Below are 15,195 nucleotides of genomic sequence, written 5' to 3'. Positions count from 1 at the left end.
GTTCCTTCATCATAAGCATATAGCGAGAGTAATTTTGATTTGTTTATCACCATATGCTTGGAACACTCGTTGTCGAGCTATACATTACGAGTTTTTCCCCCTTACTAAATATTGTTTGTTCCTTTGTGTTCTAACCAGCTTGAGTGACTCAGATCTATCAAATATAATATCTATAACTCTCGTTTTAATTTCAGAAACTTGTTCCTAATGTGTTCATTCTTTTGATGGCAGAACATGAACTTGTTCCTTCATTTTGGGTTATCATAAACTAAGAAATATAATCTGTCACAACAAGAATATCACTCTTTTCCGTCCGCCAAAATCGGACGCTAAAAATGCGGGATCGGATGGTAAAGAGGTTAGCGTCCGTCGACGGACACTAAAAGGCTGATGCAAAACCCCTGGTCGCTAATTCTCCATTTAGTGTCCGTTTGGCGGACGGTAAATATTTAGCGTCCGACTTTTTGATTTAGCGTCTGAAATTTCAGACGGCAATTAGTGTCCGAAATTTCGGACGCTAAATCAAAAAGTCAGACGGAAATTGCACAGTATAGTAAAATAAAAATTCAAAAATTACTTTATTATTTTTTTTCTCTCTTAATGCTGTAAGGTTTTGGTAAATATTTTAGTGAACACAAAAATGAAAAGAAACATTGAAATTGAAACATAAAAATGAATCTTTATAGAAGTACTTCATATTAATTATAATGGTAAATACAACATATTTTACATGCCAATTGAAATTCCAGTAATATCTAGAACAAAATTACTTGAACTAAAATGTTAAATAAAAAAAATACATCTATTCAACTAATATCTGGAATCAATCTCTTCAAATAATCCTTGAACACATCTGATCATGATCTGCAACCACCAAGATTGAACAAAAATTAATATAACCCCAACATTAAAATAAACATTTAACCATATAATTAAAACCACAACGCAAGCAGTACCAAAATTTAACCCAAGCATAGTTAAATGAGAATAACCAAATAAATTAATCAAATCCGCACCCCATAACCCGCAAACCCGAAACTCACAATCAAAAAACAGAATGACGAAAAATCAAAATAGAAAAAAAAAATTTAAAAACCAGAAAACGAAATTCAAATAAAAAAACGAAATTAAAATACCACAAAACCAAAAAACATTTTTTAAAAAATCAAACTGAAATCTATGCAGAAATTTTTTTAAAAAAAAGGACAAAGATGTTTCGAAAAAAAAAACTCAGATCTACCACAATACTAATAGCCGCATAAAAACAAAAAAAATATTGAAAAATATAAAAAAAAACAATTGAAATAAAAACCCCAGCCCAGACGACCCTTGCGAAAACCTAACCGCCGCCACCCAGAAGCCCTCAGCACCGCCGACCAAAAAACCCTAACCCTAACCGCCGCCGACACAAAAACCCTAAAAACAGCGCAAATCCAACTAATAAACCTAACTTTAAGAAAACAAATTTTTAAAAAATGAATTTTAAAAAGTTTGAAGAAAACCAATTTTAAAAAACGAATTTGAAGGAAACCAACCATCAAAACGGAAAACTATCCAAAAAAAAGGAAATTATGAAAAAAAAAAAACTAGATCTAACCTTAAAATATGGCGAAGGCGTTTTTTCAACTGTTTTCGTGGAGCCTGTGATGTTGGGGATGGATGGCGACGACAAAAAGACGATGAGAGAGAGTGAGAGAAACATAAGGAGATAGAGTGAGAGAATTGGGATGAGAGAGAGTGAGAGAATTGAGATGAGAGAGCAAGACTGAGAGAATTGGGAGATGAGAGAGAAAGAGAATGTTTTTGTTATTGTGTGGATGAAACAAAAGTAGGGTTGGACGTAAAAACAGACGGTAAATAGTGTCGGGCAGCATAACAGACGGTAAATTTCCAAAATCGGACGGTATTTAGCGTCTGGTTTAATTCGTACGGTAATTTTAACTTTACTGTCTGCAAATTTAGACGGACGGTAAATCCGGACGGTAAAATGGCGGATTCTTGTTGTGTGTAAAACAAATCGAAAAAGAAATATTTTGTGCATTTCAATATTAGTAGGTTAGTCAAAAGGGATAATATAATTTTAAAAAAAATTGAAATAAAAATAAAGTTTCTCAAAAAAATTATAATCTCATGTGAAAAGGAACTTCTGCTTTGTTCCTTTGAACCAAGATCAATTTCAAAAGATTTAGAAACTCGATCCAAATTTTGGATTCTTCCTATACCATTTGTTCATTTCAGCGTTCTTGGAACACTATTAATTCCTCCAAATCAAAGTTTGAGTTTCTTGATCTAAAACTAATATTTATGCTTTTGATATTTTAGTTACCTCAATATGAAACCTACAAAATAAACATTAATAACCTGCACAACATATAAAGAGAAGATAATATATACTCCTTCCGTTTCATTTTAATTGTTACACTTTGATATTTTACACTATTCACAAATTTCATTTTAACCATCATTTGTGATTTGTACGCGGATGAAAATATAGTCATGTGGGATCTTGTTAGATTCATCATAACATGTTTACTAATAAGTACTTCTAATGATTTTTCAAATACAAAACTAAAGATATACTTCCTCCGTTCTATAATAAGTGAAACACTTACTATTTTAGAACGTTTCAAAAAAAGTGAAACATACCTTAAATGGATAAAAGAAAGTAACAAAATGACAAGAGTGCCCATCCCAAACTTGTGTGGTTTGCTTTTCTCTCTCCTCCTTTTGATAATAATAAGGGTATTTTATGACTTTTTGGCTTTTGAAAGTGATGTTTATTAAATCTTGTCTCCAATTTCTATGTTTCACTTATTATGGAACGGAGGAAGTATGTCTTCAAAGTTTTGCATGGGCATGCGTGAAAAGTGTAAGTGTGTAGATTAAAATGAAAAGGAGGGAGTATATACTTGTAAAATAACTTCTCTTTTCCAACCTTCTACAAATTTGCATTAGTGACAAGGAACATCAAGAAGCAAATAAACTTGTGAAATATATATACATATTATATAAAAGACCAAGATCTGCACGATGTTGTAAAGGCGTCTTACCCATTTACTTAAGCAAATGTATCACCTTCTACATACCTCTTTTGAAGGCTTTTATTGGGAGGAGCTCATATATGTGTCCAAGTGTTCAAATAACCATTTTGTCATCATTTACTAGTTATCTCCTCTTACAAAGCCTGCAAAATTAGTTACTACTTGGTCTTTGCTACCCAATATATATTGGGTCCTTTCTTGTTAGTAAGATAAGACAAAAATCTATTTTTTCAACTAAAATAGATTTATACAACTATCTGTAGTAGTAAAAATCATGCATCCACATAATAAATGTTCAATATATTCAAAATCCATAAAAAACTATTTGGCAAATAAATGAAATAACAATAAATTACACTACCTACAGAATAAAGTTCTCTTTCGTACAAAAATCAAGTTTCAAGAGTGACAATATGCATTGCTCCATGACTTGTTCCTTGAACCATTTCTAGCATATTGATTCTTTGATATTTAAAAACAATTTGGAAAACTGAATTATGTCTTTAAAAACAGTTTCAATGTTGTCCAATTCAAGATTGCAAAAATAAAACATCATAGCCATAAAGATAGATTTACTAGAAATAATATAAGCCACAAGTTCTAATTTAATGTATGCGTATAAAGAACAGCTCAAGAAAGAGATACTTACACCAAAGGGGTTGTTGATAATCCTTGAGTGGCTTTTAATTGATAATAAAGAGTCAGCATCTAATTGTTCCTTCGAATGACTTAAGGTGGAGTTCCTTTCTCGTACGAGTTCCTTCTTCTTGCAGGAACTTAACTCAACAGAGTTTCCTGCTTATCACCGAGTTTCGGCTCTGATACCAATTGTTAACTCGGAAGGAATACTACAAGAGGGGGTGAATTGTAGTGCGGAACTTATTGTCCAAATTAAAATATTGCGGAATTTAAAACAGAAGATATAAGGAACTCAACGTGCAAGAGAGATTTTTATGTGGAAACTCCTTGTCTTAATACAAGAAGAAAAACCACGACCTTCTCAGGATTTAGACTTTTCACTATAATAGGGAACCTCCTCCATTTAAATCTATTACATGTGCAAGTTCCACTCGAAACTCCAATTCTCTCACAAGTTCCACTAGGAACTTTAACTCTCTAGATAACTCTAAGTCCCTTAAGAGTTCCAACAACTCTTTACAACATGTTTACTCAAACCCTTCAGCCCTGGATAGACATCACCCCAAGTCTACGCATAAACAACAAGAACTTACCCAAGTTCCTAACTCAAACTTGACACAAGAATTCTCTCAAGCTCTTCAACAAGTCCCCATTACGGGAGTTCACTCAAACCCTTTAACCCCAACCTCAAATATAGACGTTTGATGATTTGGTTTAACTCTAGTATATATATAGAAACGGAATAATTGTAAAGGAACATATATAGCAGTCGTATGAACTTGGAACTCACAAGAAATGACTCAAACAATAAAATAGAATTTTTTTTTTATAACACTATTACTTAAGCCAAACCTTATGGAATAATATAAGTTAGACACTACAGAAAGACACCAATCAGACACTATGGATTCAAGACATAAGCCTCTAATTATAGTACGCTCCAGACTTAACCATAATCCCACTAATTCCTCCACTAACAATAAGTTTCCTAATTTTTAGGCACTTAAACATGATCAACTTTTTGGGAGAAACTTGGGGAGAAAGAAGTTAAAGACTTGGACATTACTTAAATCACGTTTACAATAAAAGCAGTTAAAGTAAAATAGGAAACAAAAAGAAAATAAGTACTTGGAGAAAAAAGCAACGTTTTATGAAAATATAATCCAAGAGATATTTTTCCAGAACTCACTTTTTATTTATTTTCTTGTGCAAAAATATTTTACTAAAAACTTTTTTCATAAACTTAAAATAAGTACATGAGTTCCTGTGCGTACAGGAACTCGCGTCGAATTCCTGCACTCACAAAAATCATTATAAGTACTATAAATCTAGGCTTCTTATATTTCAATAACTAATAAGATAAGATTAAATAAACTAAAGATATAAAATTAGAATCCTAAATTAAAATAGATTATATTTAAAACTAATCTTTTATTTAGAAACTAAAATTTATCTTTTATTTAAAAACTAAAACTCAGCATAAAACAACTAATGCATATTATTTGAAAACAATTAATCAAGTAGAGATTTATTAAGAAACAAACTGTAAATAAGTCCTACAGATTAAGATAATAATATGCAATAGACTAACTGACTCTTAAATACTTTTGACTCTAAGTTGCACAAGTTCATTTTGAAACCTTGTTCCATTACCTTTCATGTTTCCAGATACTTACACGAATCTTAGAAAATGAACTCATTCTGCCTTCATGCTCCATGTTGTTCCAAATCAAGAACCGCATGTTGATAGCTCTGATCTACCTCTAAAACTTTTCGACGTGCTAGTTCCTTTTTAAGGAACTTCGCACTTATAATTCCTGTTGGTCAAGAAATTCTCGTTCCAACTCTGAAACTTCAGGAACAACTTCCATTCAGGAACTGCTCCCATTCAGCAACTGCTCCCACTCAAGGGTTGCTCCCACTCAGGAACTACATATTCAATGTTCCTCTTAGGATATACCTAGGCACCCTTCTTGTAGTATTCCTTTCGAATTAAGACCGGCGAAGATGGGCATAGATTGTGGAGTGTGGAGCGCCTACTCCTAATAATCGGTAGCATTTTCTCCTCGCTTCTTGAGCTAAATTTGACTGGATTTTCTGATATATTTCTTAGTTTTCATGTTTATCCATTCAATATAATATTAGCAAGCTGATTTTTCTTATTTGTCTTTTTGTTGGAAAAAGAAGTTATCATTTTTTAGCATCAATGTTATTTTCTTGTCATATAGATGATCCTAATCATCAACCAAACAATTATATCATATAGTCTTATTAATATAACATGGCTTTAGTTGCGGGCCTAGCTAAGTACATGGGATACAACTGTATCCTCAAAATTCAAAAAAAAAATCAGCTTAAAAAAACCACGCTGGAACGCGACAAGGGGCCAAGGCACGGAATTTCATTCTCTCTTACACTCCTCTCTCCTATCTCTCTCTCTCTATCACGCTCCTCTAATTCTCTCTCCTCTCTCTCAATTCTCAAACACGGAATCAAGACTGAACCACACTAACATAGAACCCCAGAAATCGAGAAACGAAAGTACGAAACGAGTAACGAAGAAGATACTCGACGAAGATACCAGAGTGGCTGTCGGCAGACGGTAGTCACGCGGTGTCGGCGGTGACAGAGTTGAGGACTTCGCGTCTTCGTCGCCTTTAATTCGAAGTTCGACACTCGCAGTAATTCACTAAGTTGTTAGATTTTAATTTCATATTTTCCTACATTTATAAGTTTATATATGTTAGATTCTTAGATTAATTGATTATTTAGAGTAAATTGTTGAATGTGGATTGTGGATATTGTTTATTAATTAGTTAGAGTTTGCTTATTCGAATTCAAAACTGAAATTGACAATTATTTTTATGAATTTAATTAGTTAGGGTTTGCTTAATTATTGTTCAATGGATCTCCTTATATGTCATTCATACGCTTATATAAATATGGTAACATAGTTTGCAAAATTACTTATACCATTGATGTTTTTTAGTTGCACAATTTGTTTTTTCACATTTGGCGAGACGCTTTTTTGAACTTTAATATCTCTTATTAAACGTGAGTAAAAATTATAAAAATTTCATATTTGGAATACTCGCATCGAGACAAATCTAACAAGACTCCACTTGACTATGTTTTTTCTATATAACGATGCGAGATAATTTAACAAAGTTGGTTGATGAATAGTGTCATAAAAGCAAATGGTGCAATTAAAAAATACGGAGGTAGTATATTACAAAGAACTTAGAAATATTCCTTTTACCTGTAATTAGTGACAAATTTGCAAAATGAGAAGATATTAGAAGAAGGGAGAAAATATAATAGTAATCAAAGTATTTAATATGTATATTAAACAATCAATAAGAACTGAGGTGTGGTACAAAAGCGGTATTGGAATTGTGTTTTTTTTTTTTTTTAAGGAAGTATACGAATGATTTTGACAACATTATTATATGACACCATTGTGAAGATAAATTTTTATCACTGTCAAAAGTCATCTCAATAATGATGGGAATATATAAATAAAAAGTGTGTTACCCACTTAGCCTCTGTGAATTACTCCTATTAATACCACATGTTAAGGTTGGCCTGGTGAAGTTCAACAGTAGATAAAAAGATTACTTGGGGTAAGGTCGGTTTGTTATCGTTTTTATATTTTCAACTTTCAATTTTTTTCGAAAATATAGAAATTACAAAAAGAAATTTTCCAATTTTTTATTGTCCCTTTACAATATAAACATGTATAGTATAGTAATAATTTTAAGTTCATCCTGCATACAACTTAGTAACATCATACAACTTTAAAATCTTAGAAACTGAAAAATGGAAACATACCATGATAAAGCAAATGATACCATGCATACACGTATACATATAGATATACTAATCTAACAATATATAATTACATAACCAGCTGGGATTGGCGTGAGAGGTTAAGGACCTCTCGCTCCTTAACTAAAGTCTCGGGTTCAAGCCTTAGGTATGGAAAAAATCTTAACTGGGAGGGATGTTACCCTTTGAGATACCCATGCAAAGGAGATTAGTCTACTCGCCGAAGGCGACAAGAAACTCCTAGTAGTAGGACAAAAAAAACAATATATAATTACATAATAACAATTAATGTTATAATTATTTCCCATTAATAAGATATCAAAGAGAAGGATCCAAGTTGAGATCAGGCAACTCTAATTTTAATAAGTTATGATTATCATTCTCAACATGAGAATTATCAACTTCACCTTGAACAAGATGATTAGGTCCATGAGAACTGAGTACTCCATCATCCAGGTGATAACTTCCTGGCCAATAGTTAATCACAGGATGACTACTGGTAGAAGAGTAAGACAAAGAATAGAAAGGTTGGCCTTCTATGATCTGGTGTTGCGCAAGACCATGTGGTTCAATGAAGGAGCCTGGCATCAATGGCTTCCCAAAGTTGGCCATCATCATCATCATATTTCTCATCTCTTGTTTTTGTATTTTTGCTTCTTGCCTCTCCCTTCTATGAGCATTTTGATGGCCACCTAATGCTTGTGAGTTCAGGAACTTTTTCCCACAATATTTGCATAAACATATTTTAAAAGAAAGAGATTTTAGCTTAGTTGATTGCTTAACTTGATCTCCCAAACCAGCCATTTTAAGTATAGTATATATAATACAAAATGGAACTTAGGGTATAACTCAGATATATATTAAATATTCTCTTACCTATCTAGGTCATTGACTAATGAACCCCAACTACTGAGCCAATCATATTATAACGAAAAATTATCAATACAATGTGTGGTTGACATGTCCGATGAGGCACAAAAATATCTTGTATATATTTTTTATTTTATTTTTATAAAGGTAAGATAAAGTCCCTTGTAAAGAAGAGGAGAAATTGGGGATCCCTCCTTGCAAGCTAAGGGGTAACAATAGATCCCTTAACCTCTGGGATCGGAGGTGATGCCAATACCACTAGGCTATCATCTGTTGCTTTAAAAATATCTTGTATATACGTCTTGGAAAACACTCTTTTATCCCATTTTTTTGTATCATCACTCGTATTTTAGTATCATAACTTGTAGTTGTTTTTTTTGAGGTAAGATGAAGTGATCACTTGCAAGGAGAGGAGAAAATTGAGGATCCTTTCTTGTAAAAGATGAGACTCGATTCCAGGATCTTTAAACACAGAGGTGATGCTAATACCACTATACTATCACCTGCTATTCATAACTTGTAGTTGTCATGTGATCACAGATTTTACGTGGCACAAAAATATCTTGTATATATATATTCATTGTAGGGCTTATACATATCTTGATCGGATACCTTTTAAGCTAAAGAATTGAAAAACATTATTTAAAAATAATTCAAATCCTCCCAAAAAATTTATTGATTTCCATTATACTCCCTCCGTTTCCTAAAGATCTTCCCTCTTTTCGTTTAAGGGTGTTTCCAAAAGATCTTCCCTCTTTTGCTTTATTCCTTATTTGGCAAAACAAATTTCCCTATTTACCCTCTCATGTCACTATCATATGGTCCACCATTACATTATTAATTCAATTTTACTCCCTTTCTCTCTCCTACTTTAACCCCTTTTTATTTGTTTATTTATATTAACCCCTTTCTCTCTCCTACTTTACTCACACCATGCCCCACACAACTTGATTTTCCTTGGTATCTGTAGGAACAGTAAGTGAGAAGATCTTTAGGAAACGGAGGGAGTATAAGCTAAGGAAAAGAGACATGGTTTTCTCCCTTTAAAATGACTAGAATACCCTCTAATATTTTAAAACATCGTTTTCTTTTTATAAATATTTAAATGAAAATCAATGCAACTTGCCATATGAGTAAGTCAAAAATGAATTATGCAATCACAATTAATATCTTGACACAATCAATTCACGAAATTAATTATAATCTTCAATCAAAAAAAGTTAGCAATATATCGTGACAACATAATACTTCATATTTACAAAATTCTTACAATATGATTTATTGACATTTATAATCGTTAAAGAATTATACTAAAGTCGTTGACAAGGAATTATTAAATCATCGACTAAATTTTTTAGTGACGGTGTTGAACAGTTAAAATCGATCACCTTCAATCAAGGGAGTGGATGAGTGTGCAAGGAGCCCAACAGCACAGGGCTCCAAAGATATAAGGGCCCTAAGATGTATTATTCTAAAAAATGTACTCCTTATTTGAGGAAATCACGCTAGTTTCCCACCCTTAATAAATTTTTTAGTGATTAATCTTTGAATAATCAACTTTCTATCATCTTATTATTTTATAAGTTAGGGGCCTAATCTTCATGCTAGAACATGAGACCCAAGATTTTCAAGATGACCTTGCCTTCAATTTAAAAAGATAATAACATCTACCTTTACAATTTACATCATTAGCAAAATAATTTTAAATAAAAAAACATGTTAATTCGTATATATAGCTACATAAGGTTTTTGACGTGCATCTCCCGATGCATATGCGACTAGTTTTATACTACCTCTGATTTTATTTAGTTGCAACAATTTCTACTTTTAGGTGTTTTTTATTAGTTGCAACATTTTCCTTTTTAGGAAAACTTTTGGGATAATTTGACTATATTACCTTTACTTTACCTACTCTCTTTCTCCCCATTTAATTACAGTACTAGTAGCAAGGGCAAGTGGGTCAATTATACTCTCTTTTCTCATTTCTTAAAGTTTGTGCAAAAAGGTGAATGTTGCAACTAAATAAAAACAGAGGTAATATAAGTGTTGCACGATTGACGTGGTGCAACCGTAACTACTGCTACGTATGAGATAATTTATGCTAGGACCATAGGAAGATCTTACCTAAATCTTAATGGGTAAGGTTGAAAATCTAACACTAGTAGTAAGAAATTAAATTATAATTTTTGAAATTTGCCCTTTTCTTAACCTCTTCCTCGCAACAATCTCCCGATAAAATCTTCTCTTCTCGTCGTGCTAATTTTTTTGTTAGTGCTACAATTTATTAAAGATAGTATATATTCCTTACGATTTTCAAGTTTTTTTTATTAGAACTTCTAGTTAATTACTTGTTATTTATATACAGAGGTTTTATCCCTTAAACAAAAATATAGAAAGGTTTTACATGCGACTTTAAGAATCTAAAAAAATAAAGAGAAAAAAGTGGCTGAATGAATATGGGTGTACCTTGATTATAATAGTAAAGGGCGTATGTATGTATTAAGTAAACCAAAACATTCATCCATAGGGTGTATGTAGTAAGTAAACCAAAACATTCATCCATAGAATTTATAAATAACTTCCTATATATTTTACTAATTGTTCCATTATGACTTGGTATATTTTAAAAAAGTTTGACCCTTAATATATATCTTTGATTATGTAGCTGTAAATATGATAAATTACTAAATTCCAATGAAATTACAATCGAGACAAATGATGAGATTCAAACATGAGTATGTTTTTCATTATGTATAAATATCAAAACATAGTCAAAATAAAATGCATAAATATTGTCAAAAGTCAAGATTTAAAACTTAAAAAAGGAAGTAGGTACCAAGGGATTAACTTTTTTTTATTGGTAAGTATAAGTGTCATACCGAATTGGATCCTGGCACAAGTTTTAATCAGGCTCAGATATACAGGCAAGGTCCTTTCAAAGTGATGGGAATGTAAGGGAATCTCACTCCCAAAGATCTGATCCCAAAATTATGAGATGCAAATCTTATCAGTAGTACTACTAAAGCCCTATTTGGCACTAGCATTTTAGGTAATAGGTAGCGGTTGTACAAGGTCAAAACGCTATTTAAGAAAATTATGGGTGTTTGGTAAGGTAGTGGTTATAGTAACGGGCCGAGTATATTATAGGTAGCGATTGTAGAATGTTACTCCAAGTAACGTTTGAGATTTATAGATTACACTATGTGCAATAAACACTATGTAATATAGGATAGAATTGTTGACTAATGTCTTAAATTTCTTTATCTCTTTTTGTTTATTAATTGTTTTATTTATGACAATTTATTGTTTTTCATTTACAATAGAGGGATGTGATTTACATTAGCATCATTTCACAATATTTTATATACTCCAAATTCCACAAACATGTTAGTTAAATAGATATATAAATTTAGGATGGAATATTATCTCAAATTTATAGATTTCTTGTCAAGTAAAATATATATTAAGAATCAACTAAATCTCCTCAAACTTAATTTCTCTGGTAATTCCTTTTTCCTCTTTTGTTTTCAATTTTATTTCATTTTATTGGTTTATTGAATACATTATTTTCTCTTTATGAGTTTATTGAGCCCTTGATATGTACTTCCTTTATAAAGTTTTTTTTTTTTTTGGTAAAAACTTTTTTAAGTTTTAAAATTTGACTTTTGAAAATATTTATCCATTTCATTATGACTATGATCTTTTGATAATTGTACTTAAAGACAAAAAAAAAACTAAACTAGACTCAGAATCCCCATATGAGAGAAGGACATCTCCATAATAGAGACTAAGACTTTTTTTATTTGATTCGTAAGGATAGATACCCTATCGAATTAGACCCTTCACAAGTTTAATCAGGCCCTGCTATACAGGCAAGACCTTTTAAAGGTGAGGGGAACTTAAGGAAATCTCAACCCTAAAGATTACTTTGATCCAAAAATTATGAGATACAAACCTTACCATTAGTAATACTTTGAGTTATACTCTCTCCGTTTCAAACTATAATTCCCATTTCATGTTTATGGTCAAACATTAGAACCTTTGACAAAATTTTCTCATTGATATATATTCCTTCCATCCCATAATATAGTGCTCGCATTTCTTTATGGGTACGGTGTCCCAAATTGTTGTGCCTATTTTCTTTTTTATCAATTTATTTGGACTAAATTATCCTTCATTTCTACATAAAACTTTCCAAAATACCCATATCTTTCTTTCAAAATATGAGCCCCTATTTATTGTTTTACACCATTTTATTGCTCTTTCAATTTTTTTTAAAGGAAAAAAACTAGTTCCAACACAAAAGTACCCAAAAAACATTTACTTATAAATATATGTTTTTGAGAAATCCTAAAACTCCTCCCATTTTCCTTAATTCTTGTGAAAAATGAGAAGTGAACACTATATTATTGGACGGATTCACGGAGGGAGTACTATAAAATATATTCGTGTAGAATCATGTCAAATTCGCTTCAATGTATAGTCCTATAATATTTTCTTATAGTTTTTATCAATACATAACTAAAGATATTGATGGTCAAAGACACATAATGCACACTGTGCAAAAAAAAAGGAACTATATTTTGGGGTAAAAGAGAATACAAGGAAGTAATTCTGAAGATTGATACATCTATATATTGAGTAGACCACCCATTAGAAATAAACAATACCAAATAGTACTTGGTCTAGTGGTAAGGAGAACACCCTTCCAACATCAAGGTTGGAGGTTCAATCCCCACTAGAGACACTTTGAGGGTAGGGATTCTCTTTACCCTTCCCCCTTACTCTCAAGTGTCTGACCACTTTTTCTTACTAATTATTAATGTATATCTCTAATGAATAAATTATTCGCTAAATAATTTTTTTTTTTAAAAGTACAGAAAGGTTTATGATTATGAGTGATAGGGAAATTTCCTCATGTGGCAAACTGGCAATGTCAGACATTTCCGAGGCAAACTACTATTAGAAAGATTTTTCTTTTGGCAGTAATCTTTTTGGAGATTTGTGGTATGGATGTGGCGGAAAAGGCCAAGATGTAGTAGGATGCACTTCATGTCGTCCTCATAACTTTTTATTGGACAAGGTTGTTATATACTTCAGACTCCATAGACTCCAGTCCATATACTTGTGTTTCTTTTTCTTTTTTTTTCTTCGCAATCCATACACTTCCACTTGGTATCATATTTTGTACGGAAACCCGCAGCTTTTATTCAGTGCTAATATATTCTGTTGTTCCCGTCCTACTATATAATTCTTGGTTCTTATTTGTTATGAGATTAAAAGTTGTAATACATGTTCGAGGGTAGATTCAAGTTTTAAAGAGGTCTATCTTGGCTATGGACTTATGGTCCACATCGTTTTAACTATTCATATCAAACGTTTCATAATTTAGCATAATTTATTTATGATGACTGAATACTTTAAAACAAGTTAAATTTAGGGGTGATCATGGGCCTTTTGCTAAAATAAGTGGCGTATTTTGAGCACAACTCTCATGCCGGACAGGGCCAATTTTCTCGTGACAAAATCCACTGTTTTAGGCATGCTAAGCAGGTTTTTTGGACTATTTTCGAGTCGTACTGAAACATAGCCTAACTTTCTGAAATGAATGGTATATAATCCGTCTTTTTTGTTCAAAAATCGAGTCGGATCTGCGCTGAATCACGAGTTGAAATATAATGTCCAAAACCCGTTATTTTTTGAGTTGGACCGAATTAATGTTGATCACTTCTTGGTAAAATATTCTTCACAAGATGTGTACAACAAGATTGATGCCTTCAATAATAAGGTTTTACATGTCCACTTCTTTAGAAGAAGAATTCCATGCCAATAAAAGTGCAATTGCTTCAATAATCGATGCTATCAAAGCAGAAGAAAAAATTTGCTTCAACAATTGAAAGTGAAGATAAAGCCATCTTGTGGGCTCGACGAGGATGACTGTTCCTAATTGTTTCTTAGCATTACACTAATTGCAGACGACTCGTTCGGACTTGCTAGCGGAGCTACGGGAACTTATTTGATAGCATCATTTGAAGGTGGGCGCCAATTATATTGACTTCAACTGTATACAAATATTTTTTTTCCTGCGAGGATGAGATCAAAAAAAGTTGGGACTTTCGTCTCCCTTAATATTTTCTCATTACAATATATCATTAATATTTCTAATTATGATTTGTAAAAGTTATAAAAAGTTGATATTTTTAAATGAAGAGAGTCTTTGTATTTTTTAACTTTGAAAAATTAGTCAAAAAAACAACTTTTAAAATGTCCGTTTTATGAAAGCCAACCTTATAAAAGTTTTTTTTTTGTTGCTTACAACCTTTAACTTCAACTTCTTTGCGAAATGAAACCTCGGACCACTTTTTTGGTGTTGACTGTCATAATCCGACATTGACTCAATTAGAACATCATTTAGCAATTTGAAGACTTGAAATATATTACTGTATAATTTTTGGATCAATGATTTTATGAACTTGGATTTTAATTTATATATAATTGAGGGATTTGTTGGATTAATGAATCTAGAAAGAAATAAGAGTGTAAATAGGGGGGGGGGAGAGGAACAAGATGGGTCAATACCGGAAAAGAAGCTCGAGGTTTTATTCGGCAAAAAAAATAAAGTTAAAGATCGTAAGTCACAAGAAAAAACTTTATAAGTTTGTTTTTTCGTAAAGTGGACATTTTGTAAGGTTTATCCTGACAAATTTTCGTTTAAAATTAAATATCTCTAGAAGACCAACTATACTTGTATACTACTAGATTTGCACAGTTAGCAAATACCAAATTTTGGTGATAAAGGGGTAGGAAAGTAATCCAA

General features: G+C 31.9%; 1 long non-coding RNA gene across 1 annotated transcript; it reads left to right on the top strand.

Moving 5' to 3' along the window:
- The first annotated feature begins 6,008 nt into the window (after positions 1–6,008).
- Positions 6,009–13,629, top strand: LOC104884471 (uncharacterized). The gene is made up of 2 exons (XR_008969830.1): positions 6,009–6,376; positions 8,766–13,629. It is a non-coding gene; the product is annotated as an uncharacterized LOC104884471 (long non-coding RNA).
- The last annotated feature ends 1,566 nt before the right edge of the window (positions 13,630–15,195 follow it).

The sequence above is a fragment of the Beta vulgaris genome, chromosome 6, assembly GCF_026745355.1.
Source record: "Beta vulgaris subsp. vulgaris cultivar EL10 chromosome 6, EL10.2, whole genome shotgun sequence".
NCBI classification, from domain to species: domain Eukaryota; kingdom Viridiplantae; phylum Streptophyta; class Magnoliopsida; order Caryophyllales; family Amaranthaceae; genus Beta; species Beta vulgaris.
This window is presented reverse-complemented; position numbering and strand designations above follow the sequence as displayed.